A 12,193-nucleotide genomic window follows, 5' to 3' on the forward strand; every position below is an offset into this window, starting at 1 on the left:
AAATATTAGTACAGAATATAAGATATGAGCAGTCTTTGGGGAAAGCACTCTTGAAAGTGTTTGCAGCACCTGAGGCTCAGACCCTGCATCCCACAACCACTGAAAATGTGCTTTGCAAGGGATGGACAAGCAGGCCCAAGGGTGAGAGCAGGGCAGCACCACCAGATAGAGAGATACAGCCCCCAGTGCCTGGGCAAGAGGTCAGCAGGTCCAGTGGCCATGGCTGGGGTCAGCCACACTCCAGAGACCCAGAGAAACCCAAACCAAGCCCAAAGGTGCAGCCACAGCTCAGCACAGCAGCCCCACATCCCCAGGGGCTGAGCTCAAGTGCAGCTCAGGACCTGCCAGCACAGGTGGGTGCCCAGATGGAGCCACTCAGGGAAGTCAGAGCCTGCTGAGGTCTGGCAAACCTCTATTTAAACCCAGAGTAACAATCCCCAGTGGCTTTAGATGAATCAAACTAGGCCCTAAAGTTATAAATGAAGATTTACAGTGACAGTGCGAAATGAAAAACCGCTAAGAAATATATTCTGTTCTCAAACATGCCACAGTGAAGGGCAGAAATAAAGCAGCCAAGGCCATTAAAAGCAAGATGGGACCTGGAACAATTGAACAGGGCTGAGGAGAGCATGATCCTGTCCTCGACATGATGCAATCAGCAGCCTCCAGCAGGTCTAGAATGGAAACAGCGTGAAGTGAAGGAGGGGGGGAATGAAAATAAAGCCATCTTTCATGGATCACATGGTCCCATCAGGAAATATGGAAACCTCTGACTTGTCTGGCTCTCTGTCTCTCCCTCCCTACGGGTCTTGTGCAGAAAGCACAGCCTGTGTGCCCGGGAGGTGATGAAATCCCTAATGCTGTATGGCACATGGGGAATTTGGGGGATTGCAAAACAGGATGTTTCTTGGAGGAAATACAGTCTCAGCAAGCAAAAGGTTCAAGTACGGTACATCTCACAATGATGTAAGAGCTCGATTATGCATCTCCCTTAAAGCCCAGCTTAGGGTTTCAGTTCTAGTAGAACTAATGGGCAACACCTGCTGCGATGAAAACAATTTCCGTCCCTGAACTCGAGCAGAAGTGTTTATCTTTTGAGTCAGAAAATGTTCCTCTAATGTCTGAACAAGACTCCAGGGACGGGAACATATGCCCAGAACTGACGTTTCCGCGCATTAGATTGCTTATAAAAATGGGAATTAGAAAAACCTGGTATCATCAGATGTCTGCTCCAATAAAGTCATTACATAGAAAGTACAGGAAGGTTCCTCTAACGTTTCCTCTCCCTGCCACTGTAGTCCCAGTTGCTCTTTGGAGAGCAGAAACAGAGGCTACTGAAAAAGCTCGCTGGGGTAAATTGTGTGTTCAAAATTCAGGGCTTTTCCAGACCTGTCCCTGGCAAAATTACCATTGGCTTCAATGGAAAGTACCCAAATATGGGCCTCAGGACTTGGGCCCCTTGGTTTTAGTTACTAATTTTGTTATTAAAGGTTAAACAGAGCTGTTGACAGTACAAACTATTTTCTTACGTAAGCGGTGAAAGGGAGAGTGTCAGATATACCAGATAAAACAATACTGCCAAGTCAAGGCAATATAGGTTATGGGTGAGTGTCCCTTAACAGAATATCCTGCCCTGAATCCCAAGTATCACCCTGCTCCTCAAGCAAAACCCACTTAATCCACTGGAGCTTGGTGTGATAAAGAGGCAGAGTCAAGAAAGGACCTTGGGGTTCAGCCATGGTTGCTACAAGGGTTTATAGGGAGTGTAGCTGTTGAAAACACAGAGATTCTACTTTTATGTAGTATTCATTAAATATTATAATTCAAATCAAATATTTAAGCCATCCTGTTATACACACAAGCCTTAACAACAAAGCCCTGGATGACAGGAATATCAGAAAGGATATGCTGGGCTTTCCTCCCTTAGTTTCTGCTGCAATGTTCTTTATCTAAAGCTTGGACCCAAACCAGGGACTTGGTTTTAATTCTTGACCGAAAATAATAACAGCAAATTACGTGGCACTTAAAAATAATAACCATCCAGTCAAAGGCAAAATGTTCTCCATTCAGTCAAACAACACTTCACTGGTTTGGTGATTAAGTGGCAATCCAAAATGTAACTCCCTGGAAAACCTACTGTTGTTATAATGCAATTGTGCTGTCAGGGCCACAGATAGTTCTGTCTTTAATAACAATGCAACAGACACTGAGAGAAATTCCTGTGGTCGTCTGTCCTCCTCAGATACAGTTATCATCCCATAGATCATCAGCTGCACAATGGGCAAGGGTGTCACAAAGTTTTTGACACAGTTAACACATTAACACATCAGACAAATGCAGGACTTGAGCCAGTTCTCACCAAAGCCAGTGGAAAACTCCAGCAGAGCCGTGCTGGGCACAGGGATGGTGTCACAGGGATTGTCAATCACGTAGCAAACAAGACAATCCCAGCAGCTTTCTGACATCAGCGTCTGCCTCCACTTGAGGCTTTGGCAGAGCCTCAGGAAGGACTGGTTCTCTGTCTCCTGCTCTTTTAAACAGCCTGAGAATCACAGGGGTTTGTTGTTTTGGCATAGGGCCCTCAAAAGGACACTGTCGAGCTTCACAGAACCGAAATCTGAATAACTTTTGTCTTTTCTTTCTTAATTTCATGTATTTTTAAGCATGATTTTATTTTCACCCCTGTGCTTTACCCAACTTTTTAAAATGAAGCAGCAAGAAGCCTTTGCTCTGCATCAACCCCACAACCCTAAATCCCAGGTCAGGTCTGACAGTGCTGTTGAAGTGTGGTCATATCAGGCAGTGTATCTAACCACAGAATGTATTTTCTGAGCAAATGTTGAGTAAAACTCCCATAATTTTGCTGAGTAAGAGTTCAGTGGGATTGATCTGCTCGGGGAAGGAACATCAGGGATGAAAACATACTGTTCCCTCACAGTCACAATACCAACACAGCAATAAACACTACCTCGCCTGGAAAATGAAGCTCAAAACAGCAAAATCCTTGTGCAAACGGTGCACAGAAATACCAGAACTCCCAGCTTAAAATAAAAGGCTAAAAAGTAACACAAGAGGGGGAAATATTTGATATTAATCCTTAGGACACTGATTTCTGCAGGGCTGAAGATCCAAATGAATGAGTGGGCAAGAGAAGCTGATCCTGGAAATAAGCTCACAGAAACAAAAGCAGGAGTCTGAATCCAAGATAATTTTCCATTTTTGTACAATCAGGGCTATAAGAACAGAAGAAAATCCATACATTTTCTTATTAATATGGAAAAATATCAGCCTAAGGCCGGAGAGGGATGGAGCACAGGCTGCACTTGATGATACCAGAGTTCTTTTACAACCAAAATGATTCTATGATTCTATCTTTCTTTTGTTATAAGGAAAAGACCAAACACACACACAAACAAAATTGATTTAGGGAAATAAAAATCCAGCCCTAATCCATCTAATATGAAAATACATCAGATAGACCAATATAATTGAAAAGCCATTAAAAAGTGGAACATTTTTGTTCAACAATGAGCACTGCAGTTGTGGCACAACCTGTACAGCAGAGCTGTAAGCAGGTCTCAAATATTAGTGCAAAATATAAGAAATGAGCAGTCTTTAGGGGAAGTACTCCTGAAAGGGTTTGCAGGAGACCCTCACAGGTGCTGCTCCAGAGCCAGCCCAGCTCCTGGGGAGGCTGTGGCTTGTCCTGCCCTGGGCTGGAGCTGCTCCCTCCCTGCAGCTCCAGCTCCTCAGCACATGGTGGCCGTGCTGCATCTGCTCCTGACACAGTTCTGCATCTGGGACTGATGCAGCTCTTAACAGCACCTCAGTGATCTCCTGTGAGGAAAGGTTTGGGGTTGTTCAGACTGGGAAAGAAAAGCTTTGGGGTCACCTGAAGGGAGCCCACAGGAAAGATGGAGAGACTCTTTAAAAGGGTTGGAGGGACAGAACAAGAGGGAATGGCTCCACACTGACAAAAAGTAGGGTTAGATTGGATATTAGGAAGAAATCCTTCCCTGTGAGGGTGGCAGGCCCTGGCACAGGTGCCCAGGGAAGCTCTGGCTGCCCCTGGATCCCTGGCAGTGCCCCAGGCCAGGCTGGACAGGGCTCAGAGCACCCTGGGACAGTGGAAGGTGTCCCTGCCATGGCAGGGTGGCACTGGATGAGCTTTGAGGTCCCTTTCAACCCAAACCATTCTGTGACTGGGAGTTGCTCTGGGATTACAAACACAGCCTGTGCAAGCACCACCCAAAGGAGGCTGTCAATCTCCTGTCTCAGAGCCTTCAAGGGAAAATGGTTGAAGAACATGATAAGCAGGTAAATGGCTACCCCAGGGTAATGATCCATCAAAATCAGCTGAATAACACCAACATTCATTATCAAACTTTGCCCAGCATAATATACTTAACCCCAAATTTTAAGTCACTACGAAAATTCTCTCTTTAAATAAAGTGGAAATGTGTTGCAAGCAACTTCTTTTTATTTCACTGCAAAGAATGCAATCTATTTTTTTTTAACAGCAGTTCATAGAAGACTGCCAGATTTACATGGGAAACTGGGGAATGAGCATTCCCTGCAATGAGTCTGCAGAGGGAAAGAAATGACTTCTCAGAAAGGGCCAAGTTCAGGATTTCAACCTGCACTTTAAGCAGGGGCTAAGAGTAAAGTCCTGTCTGATGGAATTGTGAAATCTCTGTAAGCAAGTTTATAAGCAAGTATTAGCACAGCTGGCAAAGGCTTTCAGCTAGGAAAAAGTTATTCCACTGGTGAAGACGTGCAGGAGGGAGCAGATGAACTCAAGTCTGAAAAAGCACAGCAGATGGGGGCTGTGTGGACTGCAGGCCAGTCGAGAAGCTGCTGCAATATTCATGAAGGACTTGAGGTCTTTAGACCAAAATGCCTTAGCAATAGCTATTAGTAAAATTCTTTTTCCTCTATTTTTTTTTTCCTGTTGCCTGCACACGCTGGAGTTTTGCAGACAGCTACAATGAAAAGTGCTGGAAATGCCAGACAGAGGGAGGAGATGGACCTGGCACAAAACAGGCAGTGAGGAGACTGCTTTGGGATGTCCTGGTGGAGCACTTCAGCCCAGCAATGGATTCGGGAAGCAGCTTGCACTGAGCAGAATGCAAAACTCAAAATAGGAAAAGATGCCTGTTCATACCAGGGCTCCACTAAAAAAAGCTGCTGTGAAAAGTCAGGTCACAAACAGCTGACCAAAGGAAATCCAAAATCTACACTGGTGAAGAAAAGGAAGGTAGGGAATGAATGTAAATGAGCCAGATTCCCCCAGGGAAGCAGAAAGAGGGGTCTTGTTAAAGCACCAGCTGTTAGCTCCCATCTGTGTACAATTTCCACTCCTAGCCTGTGTGTAGGATAAAGCCCTTCCAAAAAGGATTGTGAGTGAGCTGAAAACTGGAGCAGGCCCAAGTGCAAGCTTGTGGTGGTGTCCCACAGCTCGGAGGAGACCTTGTGTTTCCCACAGGGGTTTGAGGCCAGATGCCATCTCCAGGCAGTGCAGAGGCAAAGGTCACCTGAGACAGGATTGCCCAAGTGTAGGGAAACCACATGGGGGAAAGCAGAAGTTGCTGAAGCAGCAGAGTCCCCATCCCCAAGTGTCCCCAAGGCCCAAGCAAAACCTCAGCCACTCAGCTGCCATCAAAGGTGGGACAGTGACAGCCTGGAAACCACACTGCTGGTCAGAAAGAACTCTGTCCCACAGAAATGGGATGCCTCCAGTACATGGAACTGCAGCTAAATAAACTATCATTATCAGCCCCATCAGGAGAAACCCAGCTCTTAGTCGAGTTAATGTCTGTATAATAATAAATTATACAGATATGTCAATAAAATGATCACTGTCTGCAGGGCTGTGGGGCTCTGAGTCACCTGTCACTTCAGCAACCTGCTGTTTTACCATGGTAAGTTAAACTAACTGAGAAAGGTGCTGGTTTGGAGGGGCTTCATCTCTCTGTTAACTGGGCTAAGTTTTCTCCTGGATATTTCCAGTGGGTGGGAATAAGAACAATTGCTGACTCTGGGGGCAACTCATGGTTTCCTCACTGTCCCTCCAGGGTGACAGAGATGAATTGCTCCTCATGTGGACTTTGAGTAAAGTTGTGGTGAATTGTGACAGAGATTAATTGCTCCTCATGTGGACTTGGAGTAAAATTGTGGTGAATCCTGTTCACAAAACCCATTCATGATCCTCCAGGCCTTTGTGCCATTTATACAGACTGGTGGGAATCAGCTGCTCCTGCTGGACCAGTTCAGGCTGGATCAAAGACCATATTCTGCAGAAAAATGACATAATCTGGTGGAGTCTGGTGGAAAGTCACGTCACAGGGGACAGAGGTCGGCATAGGTGGTGTCACAAAGAGGCTGGCACTGAAAGAGCTCAGTGAGGTAAAGGCTGGCAGATGCAGCAGCAGAAAGGAGAGGAAGGTGCAATGTGGCTCTTAGCAAAGGCCAGTCCCTTCTCCAGGACTGAAGAACTTGGGAGCCTCATCCAAAATGAGGCTGCACTAAAAGCAGAGCGAGCCCTCCAGAAGCTCTGGCATCATCACACCGGTCAGGCAGCAAGGGAAGAGAAAATCTCACCCTGGAGCACAGCCAGGGGCAGCTCTGAACTGCCTGAACTGCCCTCAGCACACCCAACTGCAGCAGAGCCAGCGCCAAGAGACACTTGGGCACAAGGATTGTCTGTGGGAGCCTTCATTCACAAATAAATCCACTTTTATCCCAGAGCAGACACCCAGAATAGGACACCAAGGGAAATAGGTTCATAGTTTAGACATGGTGCCATCAGACTAAAACAGCACCCAAATATCAAAGTAAAACAATGATAATCTGCTCTGCTGAACGTCATTCAAAGCCATAAATGCTCAAGAGATACGTCAGAGAATGACACACAGTCTAACCCCAGATTTGAGAAATGAAAACATCCTCATTTAAGTTATGTTGTTTCTGTCCTTAAAACACAGGCTGAACTTTTGGTAGGAGAATAATAGACTCCAAATCATTTTAATGAGACAAGAGATGAAATTTGCAGGGGCTAGGCATAAATTTGAGAGAAATCATATCCTCCTGGCAGGAGATTTAATCATCTGATTATTTCAGGAGACACATTTTGGCATAGGAGGTGTTTGTAGGCGCCAAAAAATCGTACAGGTTTGTTCAAAACTTCACAGAAGAGGCACAGAACTATTATGTCAGCCAATTAATAGACACTTTTGACAGAAAAAAATAACATTCAATCAAAATTGCCTAAAACAACCTTTTCTCATGTATCTGAATTCAAAGTACTTCAAGACCAAGGTGATCTTAGATACCAGCCCATATCCTGCTCTCTTCTTTTGGGTCTTTATGGCTACTCTGGGGTGATGATCCATCAAGATCAGCTGAATAACACCAGCACCTATTATCAAACTTTGCCCAACATAAAACACTTAACCCCAAAATGTAAATCACTACAAAATACTCTCTTTAGATAAGGTGGAAATGGGTTGTAAGAAACATTTTTTTTTCACTGCAAAGAACACAATCGACTTTATTTATTTTTTTTTTTTAGCTGGAATTCATAGGAGACTGCAGAATAATATTACCCTGACTTGTTCTTGTGAATCACTGTCCCAAGGCCACTTTGAACCTCTCCTCAGTGCTCTTTAGCCAGCTGAGGACATCTGTGCTGAGCTCTGCTTTCCAGGCACACGGGGAGGAATGTATATGGACACAGATGTGCATCCACACATCCCCGAGGGTTCCCTGTGTCAGGAGGGCTCTGAAAGGGGTACCCCAAGGTTTCCATACCCAACAAATCCTTCCCAGCAGTGAGGAAATTGAGCAGCCTACATTTTAGCAAATACAAACCCAAAGATTTGGTCCTGCTTAGTGCATTGAGCCCAACAGAGATGTTCATTGAAGGAGAGGCAAACGCTGAGGGAACTCCATAACCCTCCTAGACAGATGCAAAAAAAAAAAAAAAAAAAAAAAAAAAGAATTTGGAAATACCCCAGTGTGTTCCAGCAGCCTGTAACGGGAGACTGGCTGTGGAAGAAGAATTGCTGGTATGATCTCAGGACTCAAGCCACTGTAGTCAGCCAGTCTGCCCACAACGATGGGCCAGCCAAGACAATGCCAGCTCTATGCTCACTGATAATCCAGCCCCAAACACAAACTGCATCCCCCTGCCTGACCATGCCACAGAAGCAGGCAGGAGGACGTGGAAACATCAGGAAGGCAGCAGGCTACCTGCTCCCCTAGGTTCAACAGCAGGGAAATTTCTTCTGCTGCTTGCAAAAGCTCCTAATGGGGTCAGCTGAAATGATGGATGTAAACAGCTCCTCCAGCCACAGGCAGCGCCGGATACTCCGACAAGTACTAAGCTCCTGTGGGTATTACACAACTGCCTCTATTCAGGAGGCTAAAAAGGAGTTCAGTCCTGCTTGTATATGCTGGAATCATTACATACAGTGTTCCCATAAATCATATAAATGGGTGTTACTGTGCCACTGCTTGGGACAGCTGCTGTTATTATTGAAAACCCTCCTGGCAACCCAAGCCCGGTGCCAGTCAAGCTGAGGCTGGCCTGACTGCAGCTTGTGCTGGGCTCCAGTCTGTGCCCTGCAAAGTTTCCCCAGAAGATCTGGGCAGAGCTGAGGCTGCTGTGCCCGCTCTCCATCACCCAGGGGTGGCACATGTCGACACAGAGCCCTGTCACCAGCCACTCACCACGGGGAGCTCTGAATTCAAAGCACTTCAAAACCAAGCTGATCTTAGATCACCAGCCCATATCCTACTCTCTTCTTTTAGGTCTTTATGGCTCCAGGCTGCTGAGACCCCTTGGAGCAGGGGCTGCTCCACATCCCAGCCTGTTTTGGATGGAACTCCTTGTGTGACACAGGCCACTGGGGACAGCCACCCCAACCTTCCTGCTGGGGACACCACAGACACAGAGGAAGCTCAGAGCTCTCAGGGCACCCAGCAAAGCTGCTGGGGACAGAAGCACGAAAGCACAGGCAGCTTTTAGCCAAACCAGTTATCAGAAGAGACCCTTGGCTGAACACAGAGACTGGAAATGACAGAGAGGAGTCCCAGGAGGCAGCAGAAGGCCATGGACACCCTGTCTGTGGTCTTGTTCTGCACATTCCACCTCAAGTCGGCTCTGTCTGAACCTCTCACCCACACGCTAATTTATTCCTGTGGGTTTTCATGAAATGGGAATTCTGAAACAAGATGTACAGAAAGTTTAGTACATGGTGTTAAAGCTAGTATCCATCATGCCAGCTCTCCCTCTCCAATGAATTCGTTCTGCTTGTTATTATCATCTGTCTATATTCATAAACAATACCCTTATGATTTTTTCCATGCCCATTTATTTCCTCAGTCACTGACTTGGTTTCCTGAGGCTATCAGAAAATTACATATAAATATTTATATAAACAGATCTCTGTTTTGAAATGGTCCCCAGCTACTTCTGAATGCAATATGACATCAACCAAGAATCAAGGCATGCTTGGCACACAGAACCCACTACTGACTGTGAAAATGGGTGTAGCTGAAATAGCCCCAGGAAAGGACCCACCAAACTCATATCCAGAATATATTTCATAAAGATTATGTTTACATTATATTATGCTATATTATGCACGTGTTTACATTATATTATTATGTTTACATTCTGCTTCAGTAAATCTGGGGCCCAGGATTGGTACATGGATTGGCAAAACTCTTGTGAAGATGGGAGAACAATTTCATGAGGGGCCATTCATGCACCAGCCAGATGTGCTGTTAGAGCTGTAGTGCAGCACCACAGCTTACTAAGAGGGTGAAAGGATTGAATTGCACTCCTGGACACAGTTCCAGATTAAAATCTGATTACACCAGGACAGACAAGACAGCAAGTATTATCTCTGAGGGTTTTTCGCACAGAAAACAGCATCCAGCAATTCTTCCATTTTGGGTTATAAAGTAATTTGGAATGAGGAGGAAAAAACCTTTGGAAATAATCCCTTTGCAGACATGAGAAACTGCCATGTACGGTGCCATGCTGATGAGCCCAGCTATAATCCAATCTTTGCTTTCTGCTGACTGGCTGAGCTCTGGTGGTTTATGATGTCAGAGGAACCCCTCAAAAGAATTATAGCCTTTTAGTCAGCTCTGAACCATGTATTATTATGAATACTAAACTGGTTCAAGTGCTCTTTTGGTCTTGCTCTAACATTAGACAAAGTCTCAAGCAATTACCTATCTCTTCAAGGAATGTGTTTTCCTTGGCGTGGGATCCTGCTGGAAGCAGGAGGGAACATTTGTGGACACAACTTCCCCAGAGCCAGCACAGGGCAAGGTACAAACATCAGGACAGGGCTCCCATCCCCACAGCCCCACAAAATAAAAGGCTTCCACCACAAGCAAATCTTATTCATCACAAAAACACGTTAAATAAACACAGATAGGGATGGGGCAGGCGAGAGGCACATGGTGGTGGCAAAGTTACTGCAAGTTACATGGTGGTGGATAAACACTACCTTAATTTGAAAGCATGCCAGCATTAGCCCTGCAGAAAGAGGGGTTCAGGCAGTTCCTGTATCCAAGTGGCCCCAGTAAGTTCCATAACAGCAGCAGGACCTTCATTTTTATTTGAAAAGTTTCCTGTTCCAGTGTTGGTAGCTGGAGCAGGACAGCTCTGTGACTCTGCTCCCTACAATGACCCCTGGTTTTTCTAAACCTGGCTCATAACTGCTGAGATCTGGAGAATCTTTTTAGCCTCAACTGACAATTAACTATTTACTTTAAAGCATGGGGGTTTTTTAATGTGAATTTCAACTCACAGTACTCATTATTCCACAGGAAGAATAAAAACCTATAAATTGTGTCATGTAGGTCATGGATGCAATAACTCTAAGCCAACATGGTCAACAGGCTGTGCTGTGTGTCAGAGCATCTGCCCAGATCCCACAGGAGTGAAAAGAGAGGTCCTCCCAGGCCATAGGAGCTCCTGGAGCTATGGGTTAATTATTGTCTGATCCAACTGGGAAATCCCAAATCAGTGGGAAGACCACCTATACATAAAAAGTGAAATGTGGTTATGGAAGGCCAGTGAGAGCCCCAGATCAGACTGCAGAGATGATTTTCTCTCTCACTGCTCTTCCCAGCCCTGCAGGATTGCACTGAATTTCTTGGGTTCAACATAAAACCAAAACCTGAGCCTTAATTTTCCACCAGCTGCTGGCTTGCGCACGGCCATTCCCAGGAGCAGCAGATGCACTGTGCATCCCAGGTCAGCCCAGCTGAGAGCAGCCAGAGCAGCTCCAGAGCACTGTATTGTTTGGACTCTGATTGTGGAATCACTCTCTGTGCAGTCTGTGGGTGGTGACTCGGGTGCTATAATTACCACTCTAATTACATTGGCACGTTTCCTTCTTGGCGAGCCCCATGGAATTACAGTCCCGTTACCTGACCTGGCTTTTCTGATAGTCCTACCACAGTGGGCTGGAGCATTTGGCTTTTGGTCTGGCCACAAGCTGGTAGGCTTAGTGGGAGTTGGAAGGCCAGGAATGCCAAGGTTGGTTGTTGGTTGTTTTTTTTTCTTCCCAGAGCAAAAAAAAAAAAAAGGTCAACGTCCGCTTTGACTGCAAGTTTTACTTGTGGCTCCTTCACAAGGTGAGGAGGAGGAGGAGGAATGGAGGAAGCAGAACACTGGAAAGATCTGGTACTTCAGAGGAGAAGGGACTAGCAAATCTTGCCTATCTTTAACTTCTGCCTCGTGTAACTGCATCACAAACACACAAAAACTGGGTGTGTCTGATAAATATGTCACCTGGGACTCTGGATCAAATTATTTACATTGGGCTTTGGCATTAATGTCATAGCAGTGATTCTCTCCTCTCCTGTAGATACTGCTGCAGGATTTGGTGAGTTCAAAAACTCAAAACCATCCTGTGTTGCACATGGAACCCAGCTCACCTCTGGACTTGATGCTGCCTGTAACTGAGCCCATGTTAACCTTGAATCGCATCAAACAAAGAGAATGCTTTATGTGCCATGGGGTCTTCGGGTGGGGGACCCAGAAAATGCTTTTTTGGTCTCTCTCCTTTCCCAAAATCAAACAAGGTTTCTGCAGAAGAGCTGTGAGGAGTTTCCATGCTCCTCCAAGCTGGATCCACACTGGAGCCCTGGGTTGGGAGCCAGAGCT

Source organism: Agelaius tricolor, unplaced genomic scaffold (genome assembly GCF_023055355.1).
Source record: "Agelaius tricolor isolate 1412-34295 unplaced genomic scaffold, bAgeTri1.0.p SCAF_18, whole genome shotgun sequence".
Classification (NCBI taxonomy): Eukaryota; Metazoa; Chordata; class Aves; order Passeriformes; family Icteridae; genus Agelaius; species Agelaius tricolor.